This window comes from Cebus imitator, unplaced genomic scaffold (assembly GCF_001604975.1).
Source record: "Cebus imitator isolate Cc_AM_T3 unplaced genomic scaffold, Cebus_imitator-1.0 Scaffold182, whole genome shotgun sequence".
Lineage (NCBI taxonomy): Eukaryota > Metazoa > Chordata > Mammalia > Primates > Cebidae > Cebus > Cebus imitator.
In genome coordinates, this window is record NW_016107497.1 from 1 (window position 1) to 23,327 (window position 23,327).

The window sequence follows — 23,327 nt, forward strand, 5'->3', positions numbered from 1 at the left end:
TATGCAACAATCCTGCATGTTCTGCACATGTACCCCAGAACCTGAAGTGCAATTATATATATAGTTCTTTACATATGTGTGTGTGTGTGCATAAAGAACTACAGAAAATTATGTGTTTAAGGGAGGAAATTATTAGCATTACTAGAAGGAAATTTACAAATCCAATTTATTTAGTCATATATAAATACATTCAACAAATAGAAAAATGACAAATCCTCTGCTCTGAGGATTTGGATTAGGAAGCCAGAGAGCAGATGCATTTGAAACACTTTGATTATAGAAATAATGGGGATTTGGTGATTTGATACACAGCAGGACAAAGGTGGTGGCAAGGATGATGCTTGGACTCTTTCTCTGGACCTCCCAATGATTGCAGACCATTAATGGAGACAGAAATATCAGGGAAGACTAGATTTGGAAAAAGAATGAGGAAGGAGGCAGAGTTATAAAAGTGATACAAAGGTTTGTGTAGAATGCCTTCAAAATTTGAAAAATATAGACATCAATGATACTGTTGTTTGTGTTTGGAGTTCTTAGCAGAAGAATAGTCTGGAAATATGCATTGGGGGATTATCAATGGAGAAATGATACTCAAAATCCTAAGAAATGATAAGACTGTTTGGGGAAAGAGTTTACAGCTTGTCATGAGAAGCCCCAAATGCCGAGTTCTGGAAAAATTCTGAATTTAGAAACGAGATTAAGAAGAGAGTTTTTTCAATGGAGACAAAGAAATAGAAACAAGAAAAGTGATTTCACTAAATAAAAAGAGTGTTTCAGGAAGGAGAGAATAAGGGTAGTTGCCTGAAGACTTCTTTGAGGATTTGGTATCTGAATTGTTACCTAAATGACAAGTGGGATCTGGAATGGCAGGTGTGATAATGAATAGATAGCATCCCCTGCTAAGGAAACCCTGAGGAGGAGAGAGAATTGAAAAAGCATGCAACCTGACTCACAGGTATTTGCTTGGATATTATATGGAAGTTAACTGAACTATAGGGAGGTATGTTATATGTAGGAGGTGAGAAAAGCAGTAAAGAGATTTTTATTTTGCATATTTAACTATTTTATGTTTTTTTTTTCTACTTTTGTAGCGGTACAACTAGGAGAGAAGAGAGTCATAAATGTGAGTACAGGAGAAAGTTACTTGTAGTAAGAGAGAAATTCTGGATGATACTGTACTGTAATCCACATGCATTTAAGTTGAAGCTTGATGGATGTTAGGACCCAAACACTGTTAGGAGAAATTGTTTCCAAGTGTAAAATAAATACAGATTTGACTGACTGATTAATCTCCATCTTTCTGACTTAATAGAGGCAGGCTCAGTGATGCTCAGATTTTCTCTCAGAGTTTCACAATCTATTTGAATAGACATGGGAAAAGGGAAGTCTCTACTGATAAAATTTGCAGCAGTAATTTCATATTTGAAACAAATTTTCCACTTGGCTATAATAAAAAATGTTCATAATACTTTAGGCTATACCTAAAATCCTCAAATCATGTTGGTCAACTCCAGATCCAAATTGCTCCCAACAATCTTCATCTTAAAATAAATTTGTGATTTACTTTTAGTTTCCAGATAGTTTTTAGAGTTTTAAAGCTTTCCAACACCCAAAAATAGTGAAAAGAAAAGCTTTTAGGAGTCACAGTACCGTGTAAAACATTTCACTTATTTTCATGAAAATGTAATGGCAAAATTTCTCATTTATTATGCTCTGTACATTTATACAAGGCACAAATAGTGTGATTTGAGGATTAAATATTTGCCAGCTAGCTAGCAAATGATCAATAATGTTCCTGTCATTTTGGAAATTAGTCAAGAATTATTACATTTATTGACAGAATGCTCTATGAATTTGCCAAACTATTTTCCTCAGTGCTTTGTACTGTAACTCTACATAGTTCTAAAGATTAACAGTCTTAGCTTGATTTTTGTGGCAGGACACTAGACAATATCCTTTACATAATGCACCAGTTTCTTTTTAAAATTTGGTTACATATAAATAAAGTCCTACTATAGGAGGCATTTCCATCTGTAAACAAAATTCTATGTGCATTAAACTTTCCCTTGATTCTTATTTCATCTGTTGACTGTGAAGTCAGAAAAGCTAAAAGCAGTAGCTGTTTCTAGTACCCAGTAGGTGGTGCTTTCAACCAGAGTTTGACAGTCCTGGCTCTGCATCTACTCTGTATCCTCGTCTTAATAACTGTCCAGAGATGCATCTGAAATCAATTTGAATTAAGAAAACTGGCTTGGCTTTTCATATTAAATCTTCAAGTCCATCAATAATGAACAAATATTACTAGTTTAAAAATGGTAATGTCTTACTACACACTTTTAAAAGTAAGTAAAATACATAAAAACAACATTCCTCTTTCCTTATTTCTATATTTTAACTTTTTTCTTTATTTCCTTTGTAGAACCAGCACAGCTACCAATACGAAAGCCAGGTTCTTTCTCATGGTATGTACCTGTTCCTGATACATTTGTCAAATTTTTCTTCACAAAAGTAGTTTCTTGGTTATATGAAAAACAACGACATAGAAATCTTCATCTACGACCCACTCTAAATGGGAGACGTGTTTCACTTTGTAAAGTTTTGTGAACCTCTGATAATGAGGAAAAGTCAAGTGGCACTTTCCATGTGAATTCACCAAACGTATGCTTTTGATCTATGGGTAAAATTACTTGCTGAGAGCCAAAGGCTGACCTCTGCCAAGCGAACATTCACCTTAAATCTCCCATTCTAATCACTTTTCCTTATATTATGCTAGTATGTAGGATTACCTGTTTAAAACCCCAATTGTGGAACAGAAGACAGGAAGGAGTTGGATGGGTTCAAATAATTTTGCATTATGAGATCCACATATGATTTAAATCAGAAAAACAAGGATAAAACAATGAATAGCTTGGATTCGCATTTCATCTCTAATCTCCCCTATCTCTAATCCCTACTGGGGAAGGCAATCATGGTTTTAACTCTTTCTTACCTAATTCAGATATATTGATCCTTAAAATTTTCCTGTAAATTAAAAACTTACTGATTATACATATATTTATGGGCTGCCCAGTGATTCTCAAATTTAACTCTGCCTGAAAAAGACCTGTGCCTTCTTCCCAACACCTCTGAATCCAAATTGAAAAAATTCTGAAGCTGCAACCTCAGAATTCTTATTCAGTAGATCTGATATGGAGCCAAATTCACAGGTAATTTTGACAACAGTGTATGTCACTTCCATCCATGCCATTTTTCACAAACATTTTCAGATAACAGATTTATAAATTATGAATAAAACAACATAGTCCCCTGCAATATTTCTGGGAAGCATCTGAAACATGGGATCTCACTGTACTGGTTCACTTGTACAAGTGGAAGGAATGCCAGCATCCTGCTCCCTAAGTTATCAATGTTCGAATATGGTAAATATATTCTATTTTTGTCTTTAAATGAATATTGTCTATACCATTTGTGCATCATTCACTAGAAATGCAGTTGTTTGATGAAGAATGAAAGGGGTGTCATAGACTTAGTGAAGACGTTTGCCTTCCAAACTTGTATGTCTAAGTCACAGGATGTACGTATGGTGTATCTCTTTATTTCTTGCTTGTCCTTTTGTTATCCTTACCACAACCTTCTTTCCAGCCACATATCAAATCATCACCAAATTCCTATTATTTCTACATCCAAAATGTTTCGAACCTTCTTCAAGCTTAGTCCTTTTATCTTTGAAGCTCAATGAAGTGTTTTCTTGTGTTCTTGCATATATGAGTATAGTGATATCAACTACATTTCATTACCAAATTATAACATAGTAAGAAGTTGAATTAACATGAATTACTACATAGAATACATATACTACATAATAATTTTTAATGCTTTTTTAGTTGATTTTAAAACTTCCTGGGCTTATACAATATTAAACATTTCTCACATGACTATTGAGGAAAAGATAAAAATAAAATGAGACAAACAAAACAAAAGACAAGGCGAATATTCTGTTTCATTTCTGTAGCTTAATCTCCATGTTTCCAAATAACTTCTAAAAACTATTTCCTTTGGGTTTTTGGAGGGTTTTGTGGGGCCCCAACTAACAGCACCTTTTTTGTTCCAAAATGACTAACCTGATTTATAAAATAAACAAGGAAAGATAAAACTGCGAAGGCACAAATATCAACTTTAAAAATTATTATTCCATCTCTGGACAAGCAGTCTTATAATACAAGACCAAGAATTAGTCACAATTAACTAACTAGTGATAAGCAGGACTGGAAAAGTGCAGGGTTTCCTGAGTGGGAAGCCTGCCCTTGTCATGAAGGCACAGTCCAGAACACGTGGGTACTGTGGGCAGAAGAGGGAAAAGTGCACCAGACTACAGATTTAGAATTTCTCTCTCTAGTCTTCCTCGTCAGGATCAGTTACTCCTCTACCCGAGAAGAGGAACCAGTAGAAGGCAGAGAGGATAAAGAAACTGCATCCAATTGAAAACCAAAAACAAATAGGAGGAACAGTCCCCTTTATAGTGCATTGGATATTGGTTCTTGTCATTTGCATATAAAATGTTTCAGTCAGTCAGTCTAAGAAGAAAAGCAGTTTACCAAAATACATTTTGGAACCTTTGTACAACAGTTTATTTTCTTCATTATAGAATATTAAATAAGTCAGGAAAAATTAATTAAATCATTCTGCACCCAAGGTTGATAACTTATATTCTATTTTCAATCAAAAATTATAGCCAGTTACATCATTCTAGAGAGCATAAGAAATTCTGCAGTAAGATTACATTTAGATGTTTCCATAATAAAAAGTGAAAACAGAGATACCCAAATTTTGAATATTATTCCCTTTTCCATTATCAAATTATCAGGTAAAACTCAAAATCAAATATTATATCTCCTCACAAACTAAACTTCTCAGACATTTAATTCCAAAGGAATTAAATCCAAAATCAAAATACCTTGACCATGTGAGTAAAATCTCCAAAATTATTTCCCCATTGTTTTGTTATTCTTTTTAATCTCTGTTAGAAGTATAACAATGACTGAATTTAGATGGTATGCATTCAACAGTTCCAGTGTCTTCTGTCTTATAATGGACTGAGTATACATTTTTAAGACTTCTAAAATTATATTATTTTAGTACCAAACCTTGACTTCACTTTTAAGGACTTTTTTCCCCTCTGTACTTTAAATCTGTATTTCTTTGACCTTCCACTTCTAACAGATAATAGCATCATCTACAGAAATGTATCAAGAAAATATATGTGCCTTTTTTCTTTGATTTACCCCCTACATTTATTCATTAACCAATACATGCGACTGTATTAACTCTTCGTGCCTGATGAAGAACAGATTATTGTGTCTCTTTCACTCCTGATATCCAATCACTAACTTAATTTCAACTATTTCTCAAATCTACATGGCTACATTCTTAGTTCATACTATAATTATCCCTCATTTGGATTACTGTGAGAGTAACCCTTCCTTTTAGAAAAGATAAAAAGCTCTATGTCTGTCCAAGACATCATTCTTTACCTTGGGTTATAAAGCATCCTGTCTCTTACTGAAGCACTTTGAAATACATGGAAATGTATCTATTTATATTCCAATTTCTTCTGTACAGGGAAACACATAAGAAAACGGGAATATGTAGACAAATTTAATTAGCTGTATTCCTTATCAATGCTTTCTTTGCTGTTTGCCTGTTTTCTTCTGTGTAATAATATTCACAGCAGAAAACATATTATCTTGAATGTAATTATCTTAACAACAATTAAATCAGGATTTTTGCTCAGAGTAAAACATTGTACTCAACATTTGTTAAGTCGCAGAGATTAGCAATTTGAAAATCATGTTTTATCTGTCCTAGCAGAATGGTCACAAATATGATGAGGCAACCAGAAGTTAACAGAAATCACTGGCTATCTGAGCAGGTCTCTTAAGTGTAGTCTGGTTCCAGTTAACTAAATCTGGATAGCAGGATGTCGCTGCAGAAGTGATGGAGACAAAAACTCAATTAACTTTACTTCTACTAGCATGCTGCTATGGTTATTTCTTAGCTGTCACAGAATCATTTCCAGGACCTAATGGGACCACTTTGTCTTGGTAATTGTCTTGGAGTCTCTTTTTGCTTAGTCATTACTATCTCTGAATTTCTTAAAAATGCAGTCCAATGTTTCAGGAAATGTTAGGACAATTTATAACAATATAGGTACAAATGTGTACCCAATAGAATCCTGGAAAGACCAGATTAATGGTGACAAAATTTAGCCCAAATTGACTCAAGCAGAGAAAAAAAAGATAACCAAAAAAATTATGTAGTATTCTCGTGTGAGGCATTATTATATAGATAATAAATATTTTCAAAACACTTCCCCTTCCATCTCTCATTCCTCCTTTCTACTCTATTAGGTCCATGTTCAGACATATTTTCTCCTATGTAGGACCTCTCATCAACTGAAAGCACTAATAGAAGGAAATGTTTTATTTTACATTAGTTCCAAAAGAATTTGAAAATTAAATCTTGTTGACCTTTCTGGATTCTATTCCACTCTTTAAATCATGTACTCTGGTCCTAGAATGGAAGAATGTATACCATTCAGCATGGCTGGGGAGACCTCAGGAAGAATGGTATACTCTTATGGGTGATTCCTGGGACATGTAAGTTGACTCCACATGTCAGGAGCCATGAAATGGAGTCAACCCTGTCTAATTCCAATGGGTTTCTTTCATACTTTGGAGAAGGTATTTCTCAGTGGAATATAATTTTATTTATGAGAGTGAAATAAAATGGATACGGAGCAGCTAAGCAAGAAACTAACGTATTTTCCACATAGAACTGATGGAAGCAGAGTCCAGTCTGCAGCAAGAGAGGTACAGCCAAAGACGTCTGCTCCACAGAGCTGGTGGAAGCTGAGAACAGGTGGAAGCCTCATCCCCTTCTGAGTCGGAGGGGTGGAAGCCCCGGTCTCCTGGGCACAGCTGCAGCTACCCAGCTGTGTCTGTGGACCTGGGCATTCCTTCATTCTCAGAGGGTCGGGAAGCATCCCCTCTCCTCACAGTTTCGAAAATGTTTGCTACCGCTACCCAGCATCTCCCTACTCCCAACACCTGTTCGGATTTCTCAGTAATGCTGACGCTGAGCCTGTGTGCTGTCACAACCTGGCCAGGTGTGTGCAAACTCGGGGCAATGCTAACATGTAAGCCTCCTGCCACGTCAGCCCCCTTGGGACTTTGGCGAAGGACCTGGTGGGAGGTAACTGAATCATGGGCATGGTTACCTCCATGCTATTTTTGTGATAGTAAGTGAGTTCTCATGAGATCTGATAGTTGTACAAGGGCTTTTCCCACCTTTGGTCTGAACTTTTTGCTGCCACCATGTGACGAAGGACATGTTTACTTCCCCTTCTACTGTGATTGTAAGTTTCCTGAGGTCTCCCCAGCCATGCTGAATTGTGAGTCAATTAAACTTCTCTTTATACATTATCAAGTCTCAGACAGTTCTTTATTAGCAGCATGAGAACAGAATAATACACTAAATTGGTACAACGGAGTGGGGTGCTGCCATAAAAATACTCAAAACTGTGGAAGTGACTTTGGAACTGGGAAAGAAGAAGAGGGTGGACAGTTTGAGGGCTCAGAAGAAAACGGGAAAAAGTGTAAAAGTTCTGAACTTCCTAGAGACTTGGAGAGCTCCAAACAAGGGAAAAGTTGGGAGTGTTTGGAAAAGTAGAGACTTGTTGAATGGCTTTGACCAAAATGTTGATAATGACATCAACACTGAAGTCCAGGTTGAGGTGGTCTCAGATGGAGATGAGAAACTTGTTTGGGCCTGGAATAAAGCTGATTCTTGCTTTAGCAAAGATACTGGTAGCATTTTTCCCCTGCCCTAGAGATCTGTGGAACTTTGAACTTGAGAGAGATGATTTAGGGTAACCTATAGAAGAAATTTTGAACTGGCAAAGCATACAAGAACAAACTGAGCAAAAAAGGAAATTTTTCAGCCTGGCCATGAGGTAGGAAAAAATACCTCATTTTCTGGGGTGAAATTCAAGCCACTTAGAGAAATTTGCATAAGTAATGAGGAGCCAAATGCCAAATGTTAATCACCAAGACAATGGGGAATATGTCTTCAGGAGATGTCAGAGATCTTCACAGCAGCCCCTCCCATCACAGACCCAAAGGCCTAAGAGAGAAAAATGGTTTCCTGGGCCAAGTCCAGAATCCCACTGCTGTGTCCAGCCTCAGGACTGTGTCCAAGCCACGCCAGCCATGGCTAAAAATGGCTAAGATACAGCTTGGGCTATTGCTTCAGAGGATGCAAGCCCCAAGCTTTGGCAGCTCCACATGGTATTGGTCCTTCCGGTGCGCAGAAAACAAGAATTGAGGTTGGGGATTTCAAAGAACATATGAAAACACCTGGACGTTGAGACAGGTTTGCTGCAGGGGTGGAACCCTCATGGAGAATATCTGCTAGGGCAGTGCAAAAGGAAAATGTGGGTTTGGGGCCACCATGCAGTCTCCACTAGGGTACTGCCTAGTGGAGCTATGAGAAGAGGGCCACCGTCCTCCAGACCTCAGAATGGTAGATCCACTGACAGCGTGCACTTTATGCCTGGAAAAGCTGTAGAGATTCAATACCAGCCCATGACAGCAGCCCAGAGTGGGGCTATGCCCTGCAGAGCCACAGGAGTGGAGCTGCTGAACGCCATGGGAGCCCACCTCTTGCATCAGTGTCACCTGCATATAAGACAAGGAGTCAAAGGACATCATTTTGGAACTTTAAGGTTTAATGACTGCCCTACTGGATTTCAAACATGCAAAGGGCCTATGGCCCCTCTTTTATGGCCAGTTCCTCCATTTGGAACAGGTGTTTACCCATGCCTGTACCTCCATTGTATCTAGGAAGTAAGTAACTTGCTTTTGATTTTATAGGCTAATAGGTGGAATGGACTTGCCTTGTCTAAGACTTTGAACTTGGACTTTTGAGTTAATACTGGAATGAGTTAAGACTTTGAGGGACTGTTGGGAAGGTATGATTGTGTTTTGAAATGTGAGGTCATGAAATTTGGGAGGGGCTGGGGCAGAATGATATGGTTTGGCTCTATGTCCCCACCCAAATCTCATCTTGAACTGTAGTTCTCATAATCCCCACATGAGGTGGAACGGATTCAGTGGGAGGTAACTGAATCCTGCGGATGGTTACCTCCATGCTGTTCTTATGATAGGGAGTTCACACAAGATCTGATGGTTTCATAAGGAGCTTTACTGCCAACTTCACTATGTACCCCTCCTTGCTGCTGCCATGTGAAGAAGCTTGTGTTTTCTTCCCCTCTTGCCATTACTGTAAGTTTCCTGAGGGCTCCTGAGCCATGCTGAACTGTGAGTCAATGAAACCTCTTTCCTTTATAAATTATCCAATCTTGGATAGTTGTAGATTAGCAGCATGAGAGCAGACTAATACAACATGCAACAGATTTAGTGAGGGTGATTTCTATAAAGAATAAGTCAGTAAGGAAAACTCAGGATATGATGTAGGTCTGATACCTGTGCAAGGACAAGGGAAAGAAAGGAGGATGGATAGGAAGGGTTTCAAATTAAACCACAATTCTTGGAAAAATTTAACCACATTGGTACAGAGTATCCTAACCAAAACTGCCCATTACAGGAGTCCCATACTTCATAACAACGGGTCAACACTTGTGCAGCTACCATGCTCAGATATTGGTTGGGGGCAGCGGAAGGGAAAGGTGACTTTGGTTAAAAAAAAGAAATGTGGTGCTGGATACAATAGTATGGAAGCTGGGTCTGTCATGTCTTATGCTTCCTACAGTAGTTTCTCTTAAATGAGATCCAAAAGTGCATTTCCATAGCAGCTAAAATATAGGAACATCCTCTGTGATTATACTCTACTATCTTGTGTGGTTTCACTATAGTATGTGCACATATTTGTATATATTTAATAGTTACCCTAATTTGAGAATATCAGTTTTTGATAGAGAACTTCTGTATTACACTACCATCTGTATTTATTTATTTATTTTTTAAAAAACTCTAGAGTTGAATGGCTACTTCAACTTAAAGATGTTGAGAAAATAAACAGGAATGATTTCAGAAATCATAAATTAGCAATTCAATGAAAACATATTAAAGCTTTATTGAACTTTGATAAAAGCACATAAACATATGTAAGCATGACAAGACACTAAAAGAATATTATTGTTCTAAATGTGATCTCAAAACAGTATATTGTTAAAAAAGTAATTAGGTCATTTAAAATGATTATATTGCATTAATGGATTTTATGCAAAAATCAAGATCCCTGTTATTAATGAAATGCAATACGCTGATAAAAAATACTGAAATATTTATAAATATAAAATGAAAGTTGGGAAGAGAAGAATGAGATCTGGGTACATGACAAAAATAAAAGCACGCAAGTGAATATAAGGTTTTAGTTTGTTGGGAGGGTATCATATAAATTAATTCATATATTCAAAAAATTTGTATTGGGTATCTACCATGTGCTATAAAATATCTAGAAACGGTGCTGGCAGCTGTCTCCCCCACCACAAGCACACACACAGTCCTTAATGTCATGAAGCTTACATTCTCATGAACATAGTCAGAAGGTAAACAACCATTTCATCCAAATACAAAGAATTATTTCTAAGTTGTCTGGTATCCTAGAATCTATTTATCCAATTCAAGCATGACATTGTATAGATAAATAAAATAAAATGCAATCTCTTAAAGAAAGAGGAAAAAAACAGAGCTAACATTTCCCAAACCAGAGCTTAGGAGAGAATACGCAAACCAAAGTAGAAGATTCTGATTTTTTTTTTTTTTTTTTCAGTTTTCTAGACTTTAACCTTAACTTCCCAACTTTATCCTCCAAAGATGAACGATGAGGCCACACAAGCAAATGTGAGTTTATGACATCCCTGATCTCTATTTCAAGTTGCTCTAAAGATTATAATACATTTTCCCTTTCTTTTGTTCTTTGAGGAAGAAACAGCATTTTTTTAACTGCTTACTCCTTATAAGAGCCTGGAGCCTACCCCTTCCACATGTGTTCCTTATAATTTGATGCATAACTCTCCACTATTCTCTCATTATCTTTGTCTCCCCCAACCCACCCCTGCCTTACAGTCAACACTGCTATGGTACACTCTTACATGTTTTTCTAAGACTCTCACCCATATTCTAATAAATTAAGTCGATATGATTTAGTATAGTCTACAAGGATTCTCAAACACAAGATAAATGTTTAGGACCCTGCAATTTTTCAGTATCAGAAGAAGGGCAATGCCCTATTAGCTCATCACTTTATAAATTCTCTTCCACTGAGCTGCCTTTTGTCATAACCTTAGCTTTTATTGAGAATCATTAACAAAACCAGCCATATGAAAATTTATTCTGCATTTGCTCTATAAAGGTGATAAGATCCATTATCTACTTTGTGGCTCCAAAATTGTATATTAGATCCCTTGTGAAAAATGAGTTAAAGTATTAGTCACTTTCTTTCCACTGAGAAATAATATGTTTTCTACTTTCTGAAAAAAGCCATACAATTTCTGGTGGCATATTTTGCATTTTGGCTGCTCAGATTATAATCTGATATTCCACTGTAGCAACAATGCTTATCACATTAATATTTTGACAATACTCCTTTTTAGCTTTGTAAATATTAAGTTCTATGTCTGTGGGACTTGTGGCTGGAAATGAAAGTGGCCCTAGATCTTTAGAATAAATCCTTAACCTAGGATTGATCAATTAATCAATAAATAGGAATGTCCCACTCTTTGGGGGTACCTAAGCCTCGGGTTTTCCATGAATAATTTCATATTACCCCTCAAAGCCTTCATCTTTAGGGGAAAAGCACCAAAAATACTCCCAAAAAAAGAGAGGCCATCTTAGGTCTGTGTGTGAGACCAGACTGCCAAAAGGACCCAAGTTCTCTTGATAAAAAACCATTCCATCAAGAGGAATAAATCTAACAACCCCACTAATGGTTAAGAGTACTTTTTAAAGAGCTGCTCTTGTAGACGATGGGTAAAGCTGCATTCCAGAAACAAGCACTGGCAGACAGCATTTCTCAGACCTAGCAGTCTTTGTGGGAAGTTCACACACCATTAGCCTGGGCCTCTTGAGCATTCATGGAAACTGCCTAGGACTTCCATCCCTGCATGAAAGTTCTACCTCTTACTGACTCTTTTTGTTGGACTAGACACATTATTTCATTTATCTGTGGGTGGAATTCTCAACTGGAGTCAGCCCAGCTAGACTTTGTTTGATATCAGTGCCCTTTGGCTGTTAACCTGACTGAAACTTTCTCTTCCAACTGCCTCCAGTCCTTCAGTTTGTGCGGGTAGGAAGCCAATGATTCTAAGATATTGGTTTTATATTAAAGAACTTCACATTCCCCATATTAACCACTTCAACGTTAATCAGGCTCAACTCTAGCCACTGGTAACAGTAAGATGCAATTCTTCTTGTCAGTATACCATCTTGGGTTTGTATCAGAGGTTTCTGCAGAATCTCCTTTTACACGAAGACATGCAAAGCGTTTGACAGGAGCTGGTCTCCGAGTTCAGTACTTACTATTTGAAAACCCAGATCCATGTACTTCCTTAGTTCCAGAGCCCCAGTCCCAGTACTCTGTAAGCTCTTCTAGCCCTCTGTACCACTATTCCATTCGTATCTGAGCAATCCCCCTGTAAACCTCTCCAACAATTAAGGTCCCATGGAATCTAGTGTGCCCTTACTGGTAGTCTTGCTTGGAACTGTTAATGTTTTTCTAAAACTGCTCATGCACCACAGGTCCACTATTTTAAACAGTGTATACGCCTTGATTTATAATACACATATAATTGATTTTTTTCAAAGCCCTGTTTTGTTCTATAAATCTTCATACGAAATCCTTACTTTAACAATCCCCCTAATAGTCTACCTGACTCTTGCCTTTATCACCCATAATGTTGTGCTAGACAGAGGCCTTTAACTGTTCAAATATTTTTTACAGATTATGTTGAGATTTCTACATCTATTTTAAATTTACATAATTATAATGTAGTATAAATCTTACTTTGTAAATATATTTTCACTCAATAGAATGCTTTCAAGAGTTCTCCATAACTATAAATATTTTCAATTTCATTGGCATATTTTATTATATATTTCATTGTAATATTTTATATTAAAAATTGGCTTTATCCGCTTTTATTTCCTAGTCTTGTTTCACTGTGTTTTTCACTCATTAAAAATTCTAACTAGTTTTATGCACTTTATTCATTTTTCCCAATAATGTACTTTTAACTTATTGATCCTTTGTTGTATTTTTATTTTATATTTGATTAATTTCTATCATTATCTTCATTTCTTCTACTTTATCTTAGACTTATTTTTAGTAGTATAATTTCTTAAATAGTATACTTTTTTCATTAACTTTTTGACTCATTTTGGTACATAAGCATTTAAAATTGATTTCTCATTAAGTATACTAATTTAGATGTATACTACAGTTATGATGTATAGTATTTTTATTTCATGTTTTCTAAAATAATTACTGTTTATTGAGATACAAATTTTATTACCTTTCATTTGCTATACTATTATAGTAAAAACTGTTTTCAGTACAGTAAATTGCCTTGTTTTACATTTCTTATTGCCAAATTGCACATGTAAAACACTATTGTTGATGTCACTACTAATTAACATTTTTAAAAGTATTTATACTATGTAAAGAATATAAATAATGTAGAAATAATGCATTTGTAAGCTTCATATAAAAATAATTATAAAATACTCCAAGTGTTATTCCATTTTGTTTCAGTTTAAGCAAACGGATAATCTCTTCAGAGTCATCAGGTTGTTAAACTGATAACAAAGAGATAAAATTCCTGTTGAGGAAAGCCTACAAAAACTCACATTTTTTGGTGAGGCTTCAAGAGCCTAGTTAGCTGATTTGAAATTTGAATTAGCTAAGAGGGAAATTCTATTTTCAGAATGTGTTGGTGTCAAAAGTTTATTCCATGGAGCTCCCTAAATAAAAACTGGTAGCCTGGTAGCACAGAGTGGAGAGGAAAAAAAAGCCCTGTTTTTAGATTGACATATCCACCAATATTTTTGATTAAATATTTTAAAGTAGGTTATTCTTGGCTAGATGTTCTGTTTAGAAGAACTACTTGTAATATGTCATCATATTACAAGTCATATCAGTCATCATCTAGTGATTAGATTATTCTTATAATCTTAGCCATCAATGTTCCTTGCTCTGTGCATCTGTAGTTCATTCAATTATTGCTCTTGGGAAGTTATTTTCTCTTTGGGGGTTGAGTTGGTCTTCTTCAGGTTTTTATATTTTAATTCCAAATTCCTTTTTTCTCATGACTTTTTCTGTAGGCTAACATTTTCTAAAGATGACCCTGATTCTGCCCAATGCTTTTAAATAGAAATAGGCTTGCAAAGGATTTCATTTTTTTTCCTGAATCATTTTAGCAATAGTTTGAGCTAGTTCTTTCTCCTCCTTATATAAAATCTTAATGAAAATAAACTCATCAAAAAGATGAAGGCAGAAGAACATACCACTGGCATTCATATAAAGCCATAATTTTAAGGACTAAGTTCAGGTCATTCAATGGTATGGTTATCTTCCTGTGTAGCTACCCATGGATCTAGCTGAAACCAAGATCCACTATAGTCTGCAGCTGCTCCATAGTGACAGAGCCCATAGCAAAGTTTGTTAAAATAACCTATGGCTTCACAGGCAGCAACAACCTATATAAATGCCCTAGCTTTCAACCAGGAATCCAATGTCAACTCAGGAAACAAGAAGGAATACAAATACAGATGGTAAAGGGAATGATGTATATAATAAGGAATGAACACTATCCACTGTCCAGTGCTCTCTAGCCAATCTCTAACTTACCCTCTCTGTCCCCACTAAACAATATGACTACAGCTTTCAATATAAGAAACAGGGCAATGAACACCCATACATCTACTATCCAAAATCAGTAAATTAAATTTTGCCATATTTTCTTCATCTTTCTCTCTCATTACACATTCTCTTTTCTTAAAACCTTTCAAAGTAAATAATATGTAGTTCAATACCTTGTCATATATCACTAAAAATAAAGACATCAGTTTTATTTGCCTTATACTGCTATCACACTTAATAATTCTAGTGAGTGACTTTAGCAAATGGCAGAATAGGACTTTCAGCACTCATTTTCTAGCAGAAATACCAATTTGAATAACTGTTCACATGCTAAAATATCTTCACAGAGCTAAGGAATCCACATGAGAGAATATGGCACCAGCCTAAAACACAAAAATAAGGAACTATGCATTGAAGAGGTTAGGAAGAACAATTTTACATTACCCAAGTCACCCCTCCCTCAAACATGTGCAACACAGTTTAGAAGAGATATGTTTCCTATGAGGGAAGGAGAACAAACTGAGCACTGGTTTTTGCCATGAAACCCACACCAAGGCCACAACAGTAAAACCTAGCTTGAAGATGTCACCTGTGTACTAAGCTTCCATGCTTGTACCAATATTAAGCCATCCTCTTAAACTCAAAATTGATGCCCCAGCCTTAGTCTTCAAGCCAACCCAGGCCTGTCCTACTTGAGTGACTCCAGGCCCACTCAAAAAAGTGCCAGAGCCCCGGGCTCCAGGCCAGCTTCTGGGATTCAGGCTCTAGGGTCAACCAAGGCTCCAGACTGACCACTGCAACAAGGCAGCCTCTGTGGCCCCAGGTTTCAGGCTTGTCCCAGTGCCAAACTGGTGCCTATGGTCCTAGACTTTAAGCTGGCACCTACAGACCAGTCAGCCTCTAGACCTACCTTAGTGCAGGTTGGTTGGTACACATGGACACAAGCTCAAGGTTAGCTGCTGCCAGTTTATGCCTGCTTAGTGAAAGACTAGCATCTCTTATCCCAAGCCCCAGCAGATCCTGGGTCTATGCCCATTCCAATAGAGCTAAGCATGAGGCCAGGCACCATAGACCCAGCCTCCATGCCAGTTGAGGTACTAGACCAGATGCAGTGTCTGAAGGCTTTAGGTTAGCCCCCACAGACCTAGACTGTAGGCAGGTCCACACAGACTCAACCTTAACAAAGCCCCTACCCTAGGCAGCAGGCCAGCACCAGCATATCAAGACTCTAGGCTGGTTCTTGTGGTCCCAGGCTACAGTGTGCCCAAAATACATTACCACCCCTGTGGACCCAGATGTCAGATTCACCTACCTGATGACTCAGACACCATGACAGCATGTCCAAGGATGTCAGCAGCAAGCTTACTCACAGATCTTACCAGATGTTTTGAGCACGATCTCTGGATGTGATGTGGCGGAAGGGTTTTTTCTACTGACACTAATCTATAGATACAGGAATAGATGCCTATTTCCTCAAATGTACAGACATCAGTGCATGGCCACAAGAATCAATCAGGGAAATATTGCCCCAATGAAAGAAAAAAATAAAGTGCCAGTAATCAACCATATACAAATAGAGATTTTTCTCAGCAGAAACCTTACAGGCCAACCAAGAGGAAGTGGGAAGATATAATGCTTTTAATAGCAAAACTGCAGTTATTTTTCACCAACCTAATATTTTTTAAAACTCTAACAGAAATCCTGGAACTGAAAAATACAATAAAACAATGAAAAATGCAGTAGAAGGCATCAACGGCAGCATTTATCAAGCAAAATAATTAGTAATCTCAAAGATAGCATTTGGAAATACACAATGGGAGAAAGTGAAAAAAAAATAAATAAGGAAAAAAGAAGGCCTAAAAGAATTATAGCAAAAGAAAGAGAGAGAGAGAGAGAGGGAGAGAAGGAAAGAAAGAAAGGAAGGAAAAGAAAAGAAAAAAGAGAAAGAAAGGGAAAAGAAAAGCAAAAAAAAGAAGAAAGAAAGAAAAGGAAATGAAAGAAAAGACAAAGCACAAACAGGCTGGGCACAGTGTCTCATGCCTGTAATCCCAGCACTTTGGGAGGCTGAGGCAGGCGGATCATGAAATCAGGAGATTGAGACCATCCTGGCTAACACAGTGAAACCCTGTCTTTTCAAAAAATATAAAAAATTAGTTGGGCATGGTGGCACATGCCTGTAGTTCCAGCTACATGGGGGGAGCTGAGGTAGGAGAATCACTTGAACCCACATGGCAGAGGCTGCAGTGAGCCAAGATTTTTCCACTGCACCCCAGCCTGGTGACAGAGTGAGACTGTGTTAAGAAAGAAAATAAAAGAAAACAGAGAGAAAGAGACAGAGAAAGAAAGAGATGGAAGGAAAGAGGGAAGGAGGGAAAGAAGGAAGGGAGGAAGGGAAGGAGGGAGGGAGAGAGGGAGGAAAGAAAGAGGGAGGGAGGGAGGGAAGGAGGAAAGAATTATGAAACAGCACCAAAAGATTCCAAGTTTGAGTTATTACGGTTCAGAAAAAAAATTGAGAATGCCAAAAGGGTAGAAAGTTTATTCAAAGAGGTAATAACAGAAAACTTTCAAAATCTAGAGAAGTATATATACATCCAAACACAGGAAAGCCAAAAGTCATCAATCAGATTCAATACAAATAGTTCTAACCGAAGACATATTGTGATCAAATCCAAGGTCAAAGAAAAAGAGAGGATTCTTAAAGCAGCAAGTGAAAAGAAGTAAATAACACACACCGGAGTTTGATTTTTTTGGCGGCAGACTTCTTCATGGAAATATTACAGGCTAGGAGAGTGGGATATGTTCAAAGGGCTAAAGAAAAAACAAAACACCTGTCAGCCAAGAATATTGTACCCAGCAAACCAATCTTTCAGAAATGAAAATGAGAATGAGACTTTTCAAGAAAAACAAAAGCTGAGATAATTTATCACTACAGAGCTATCTTTGTGGGTTTTTTGTACTTTCGGTTCTGGGGTACATGTGCAGATCATGCAAGATTGTTGCATAGGTACATAATGGCAAGGTGGTTTGCTACCTCCATCCCCCTGTCACCCACATCTGGCATTTCTCCCCATGTTATCTCTCCCCACCCCTACTGTCCCTCCCCTAGCCTGCCCCCAACAGACCCCAGTGTGTGATGTTCCCCTCCCTGTCCCTATATGTTCTCATTGTTCAACAGCCTCTTATGAATGAGAACATGCAGTGTTTGATTTTCTGTTCTTGTGTCAGTTTGCTGAAAATGATGGCTTCCAGATTCATCCATGTGCCTACAAAGGACATAAACTCATCTTTTTTTTATGGCTGCATAGTATTCCATGGTGTATATGTGTCACATTTTCCTTGTCCAGTCTTTCATCGATGGGCATTTGGGTCTGTACCAGGTCTTTGCTATTGTAAACAGTGCCACAATGAACATACATTTGCATGTGTCTTTATAACAGAACCATTTATAATCCTTTGGGTATATATCCAGTAACAGGATTGCTGGGTGAAATGGAATTTCTATTTCTAGATCCTTGAGGAATTGCTACACTGTCTTCCACAATGGTGGAACTAATTTATACTCCCACCAACAGTGTAAAAGTGTTCCTATTTCTTCACATCCTCTCCAGCATCTGTTATCTCCACATTTTTTAATGATTGCCATTCTAACTGGTGTGAGGTGGTATCTCAATGTGGTTTTGATTTGCATTTCTCTAGTCTTATAAGAAATGTTTAAGGGAGTTATTCAAACTGAAAGAAAGACATGCTAAAGTGTAACGAGAAAACATCTGAAGAAATAAAACTCACTGCTGATAGCAGTAAGTACATAGGCAAACCCAGAATATTCTAATGCTAGAAACATGGATCAAAAACTGCTTATAAATTTGGTATGAACACTGAAATAAAAATTATTAAAAGTCATAGCTAATTTTTTAGGAGACAGGCAATATAAATACACATAAAATACGCAATATAATATACACAATATAATACACATATTACACTCCTGTAATATCACTAGGAGACAAGTTATCCCCCAAAACTCCAAAATACAGAGGTATGGTGACAAATTACTGAGAACAACAAGTTGCTGTGGTATCATCAAGTTATGAGAAAACATTTAAAAAGGCAAAATTAATTTAGGCCCTGATGGTAAGAGAAGCCACAAAACACTTCAATTCAGTTGCCAACCAGAAAAGTCATTTAAAAAATTGGGAAGAATATGCAAATGAAATGAGGTAAGGTTAGACTGTATTTGGGCCATCTGGGTCCTATGAACTGTAAAATTCAACCAAATTTTAAAAGTCAAATGCAGAGAAACAGAGAATAAAATAGTCATTAATAAAGGCTGGGGAACTGGGATTGGAGAAATGATAGTCAAGGGGCGTTAAATTTTAGCTAGTTAAGAGGAATACTTTCAAGAGAGCTATTGCATATCATGATAACTAGAACTGATAACAATATATTGTTATAATTAAAATTTGCTGAGAGGAGATTTTAAGTATTCTTACCACAAAAAAACTGATAAATATGTGAGGTAATAAATATGTTAAATAGTTTGATTTAGCCATTCCACTATGTATATATGTATCAAAATATCATGTTATATAATATATACATAATTTTTATTATTAATTAAAAATAACCAACTTAATCATTTATCTAAAAAGGCTTTACTAAAGAGATCATGATGGGAATAGAATATAAACTTAGAAATACTGGAATACTAAATCTAAGGAAAAAGAGTAGTATGTGATATTATGAGGATTAATGAGAAAATTAAGAATACGAAAAATTTTAGGGCAGGCAATCTGGGTTCTCTGATAAATAAATTATAAGGATAAAAGAACTTGTGAAGAGAACTCAATGATCAAACATAGATTTCTAAGAGCCATATTAGCTAAATATCAATACATGCTTTTAATAGTAAGGAATAGAGAAGAACTTGTTTTTTGATACGAGAAAAGGACTGCCCCATGTAATTTTCCATCTTATGTCTCATTTTCAGTATCATTTGCCTCACTCAACTTTAGTTCTTGGAGATATATACTATTTTCTCCATCTGGACCAGTTAGCAATGATGGTACTCATTCTTATTCATCTTTCTGGTTTTACCTTGTCACTTATTCAACCTCCTAGTCAAAATCAACCCACTGTCATATATATTCATTATGTAATTCTCCTTAATGTGACATGTAAAAATGTTTATTTTCATCATTTGTTTAATGTCTTTTTTCTTAGAAGGTGAGTGACTATATTATCCTTATTCATTGCTGTAGTCTCACTGTTATCTTGGTTTCTGTCATATAATACATCTTCAGTAGCTGGTCAGTAAAGAATGAATGAGTCAGAGGTAATAAATATATAAATGACAATTTGTGTGTTATATATGCCCATTTCTGTTTACAGCTTTATATCTATTTCTTCCGTCTTTATACATATTACCTTTCAGTGTCCTTTACGGGCACAACTGGGTGCCTTTATTGCCCTGTCTTGCTTTGTCTTTGACACCTCTAATTTAACAAAAGGACATCTCCCTTGTCGGGTAGTGAGGTCTACTCGAGTTTCAATTGAGGCTTTGGAAGTTTGAGCACAAAAAATATCAAAATAGCACCTAGAAATAAAACTCAAAATGTTCTCTATACGTTTTGCTATTATTCAATAATACAGTTATATTATGACGTTTGCAATAGTGTTTTTGAAAAAAAAAATGCTTTAAATGTCAAATAATTATCCGAAAAGGGGGCTTGAAAAGCCTGACATCAGAATCAAGGCCCAATAAAACCATGAAATGCCCAGATGAAAAGCTGTGATCTCAGTGTGAAGAAACCCAACAAGCATCTGAGAAGATCTAAGCAGGCAACATGAGGACATCCAGACATTCACAGGGTGGCATCAACAAAGTATAACGGTGGCAGACAACAGTCTAGACAGATGGGAGAACACACAACAAGAGGGTTTAAGGAGTAGAATTGGCTGAAATTAAGGAAACAGACATTAAGCAGTAGGATTTATTAAGAGGAATGTGTCAGACTGTCAGACAGAGGAAAGCAAGAAATAGGAAACAACAAGTAAAACTTGTTTGATAATTGAAGGGTAGTCATAAGAAACAAAGCAAAATACTCCAAAAAGGACTCTAGAATCCAGTGAAAAGTAAATGGTGACAGTAATGGGGAAAAGTATTATATGGCTATACATATAATTTGAGAACCCACCTCAAAATTGACCTGGACTTATGTTCAAAAGATAGAACACCATAAAACCAACTATTATAAATAGTAGTCTGTTTAAGAATATGTGCCTAAATATAGATCCCAAAATTTGTTTCATTAACAATCACACACGCACGCACACACACACACACCCCTGTATTCATATTTCAGTACCTAATCTGAGGATTCAATAATTTGTTAAATAGAAATTTACTTTTACGTTATTGATGTTATAGTTAATGGAGGGTTAAATATAATACAGTATATAGAGGTCACCATGAAACACAGAAAGAAAAGTCAATACTAATGATCACAAAGGACTTCCTGGAAGCAGAAACACTTAAGTGAATCATAAAGATAGTTTTAAGTAAAAGATTGATATGTATCACTAACTGGTGCTATAAGAAAATCTAATGCCAGTAACAGTACATAGTATCTAAAAAATATAATTTATAAGCTTGAGCTAATGGATGGAGAAAAACCACCCAATAACTGCAGAATATATATTCATTTCGATTGATTTAAATGTCAATAAATCTCAAAGGATTTACTTACAAATGTGTCATTTTACTACAATCCAATTAAGCAAGATATCCACAACTAAAAGTGCTTGATGAATGCCAATTTTAAACTATGATCCATACAGTTCTTATCACACTAGAAATAGAATAATATTCAGATAAAGTATATCTATACAGAATCAATAGGAATCATAATTAATGTGAACTACTGAAGCTTTCTTTTTAGATTAAGAACAAATCAGAACTACTTTTCTTTACCAATTCTATTCAACATTGTGCTGGAGTCTAATCAGTAAGAGGAGAAAGAAACAAAAAGCTTAAGAGTTGGCCAGGAGAAAAAATAACTATTAATTTTATTTTCTTAAATCACAGATATAATCGTTTTAGAAAATGTAAAATTATTGATAAAGTATTTCAATCAATATGAGAGCTACCAGTGTTACTGGATATAAAGTCATTTGATATTAAAAAGTACATTTTTATATACCAAAAAGGAAAATAAAAATTGTATTATTTATAACTATCAAACTATTAAACAGTGCATACAGAAATAGTTATCTTGTAGTGGGCTTCAGGTATCTCTATGTTTACTTTCAGAGAACCTGGAGATGATCATGACCTTCAGCCAAAATATGGATGAGAATGTCTAGCTAGTGATTTATAATATACTATGTAAAACTGAAAAGCTTTTGTAGGAACCATGTTCTAGCTTACATAGCTTTTTCAGGAATGTATAGATTAATGGCTTTTACTTGGTTTAATAATTCACAGGGCCTGCTTTTAAATATGTAAGCAGCAGATTATAAAAAAATTCCTCAAACTTTTGCCTAGTCTTCCCTGGAAATAATCTTACATATATAGCGTAAAGGTTCATAATTCAAAAGAAAAGTACATCTGTGCAGAGAGAGTATGCTGAAGGGTGTATGTACATGCCTGGACTACTCAATGATAGCCAATGTTTTAATTATCTGTCTATGCTGTATCATTAGCTATATTAAAGTCTTATGTGAGCGTACTCTGAAGATTCATGAGTCTTTTCAACCCACTGATTCTGTGTAATTATAATATTCAGGAACAAATAAAATTTAATATTTACCAGATTCTACAAAGATGAATATAAAACATGTTAAGAAAAAATAAGATCAACATATATAGAGAGATATACAAATTTTTAACTGAAAGTCTCAATATGCTTATTCTCATGGTACTAATATATAGTTTAAATGTAATCCCTATCACTACCAAAATAGAAATTTTACTTCTAGGTAAGATACGTTACTGGGCAATGACTTATCCTCACATATAAACAACCAACAAAATAATTGTAAAACCTAGTGAAATATATGGAAAAACAACAGGTAGCACAATGAAGTGAATTCTAAGAGGAAGGAAACAAACAAGGTAGATCCTACAACTACTACTGATTTCTGCTTCTCCATGGCATGCAAAAGGGGTATCTAAGAACTTAGTGATTGCATTTATTTCAGAAACTAGAGAATAGATTTCAGGAAGTCAAATACAGCTAAAAATTGCACAATCAATTGAGAGAGAGAGAGAGAGGTTTTATAAATCAGCATAAAGTTTCCCTTAAGACTGGAAATGATTCTGTACGTATATACAAGAAAAATATCCTAGGCTGGAGAATAAACCACAGAACAGTAGTAGATTAAACAATTCC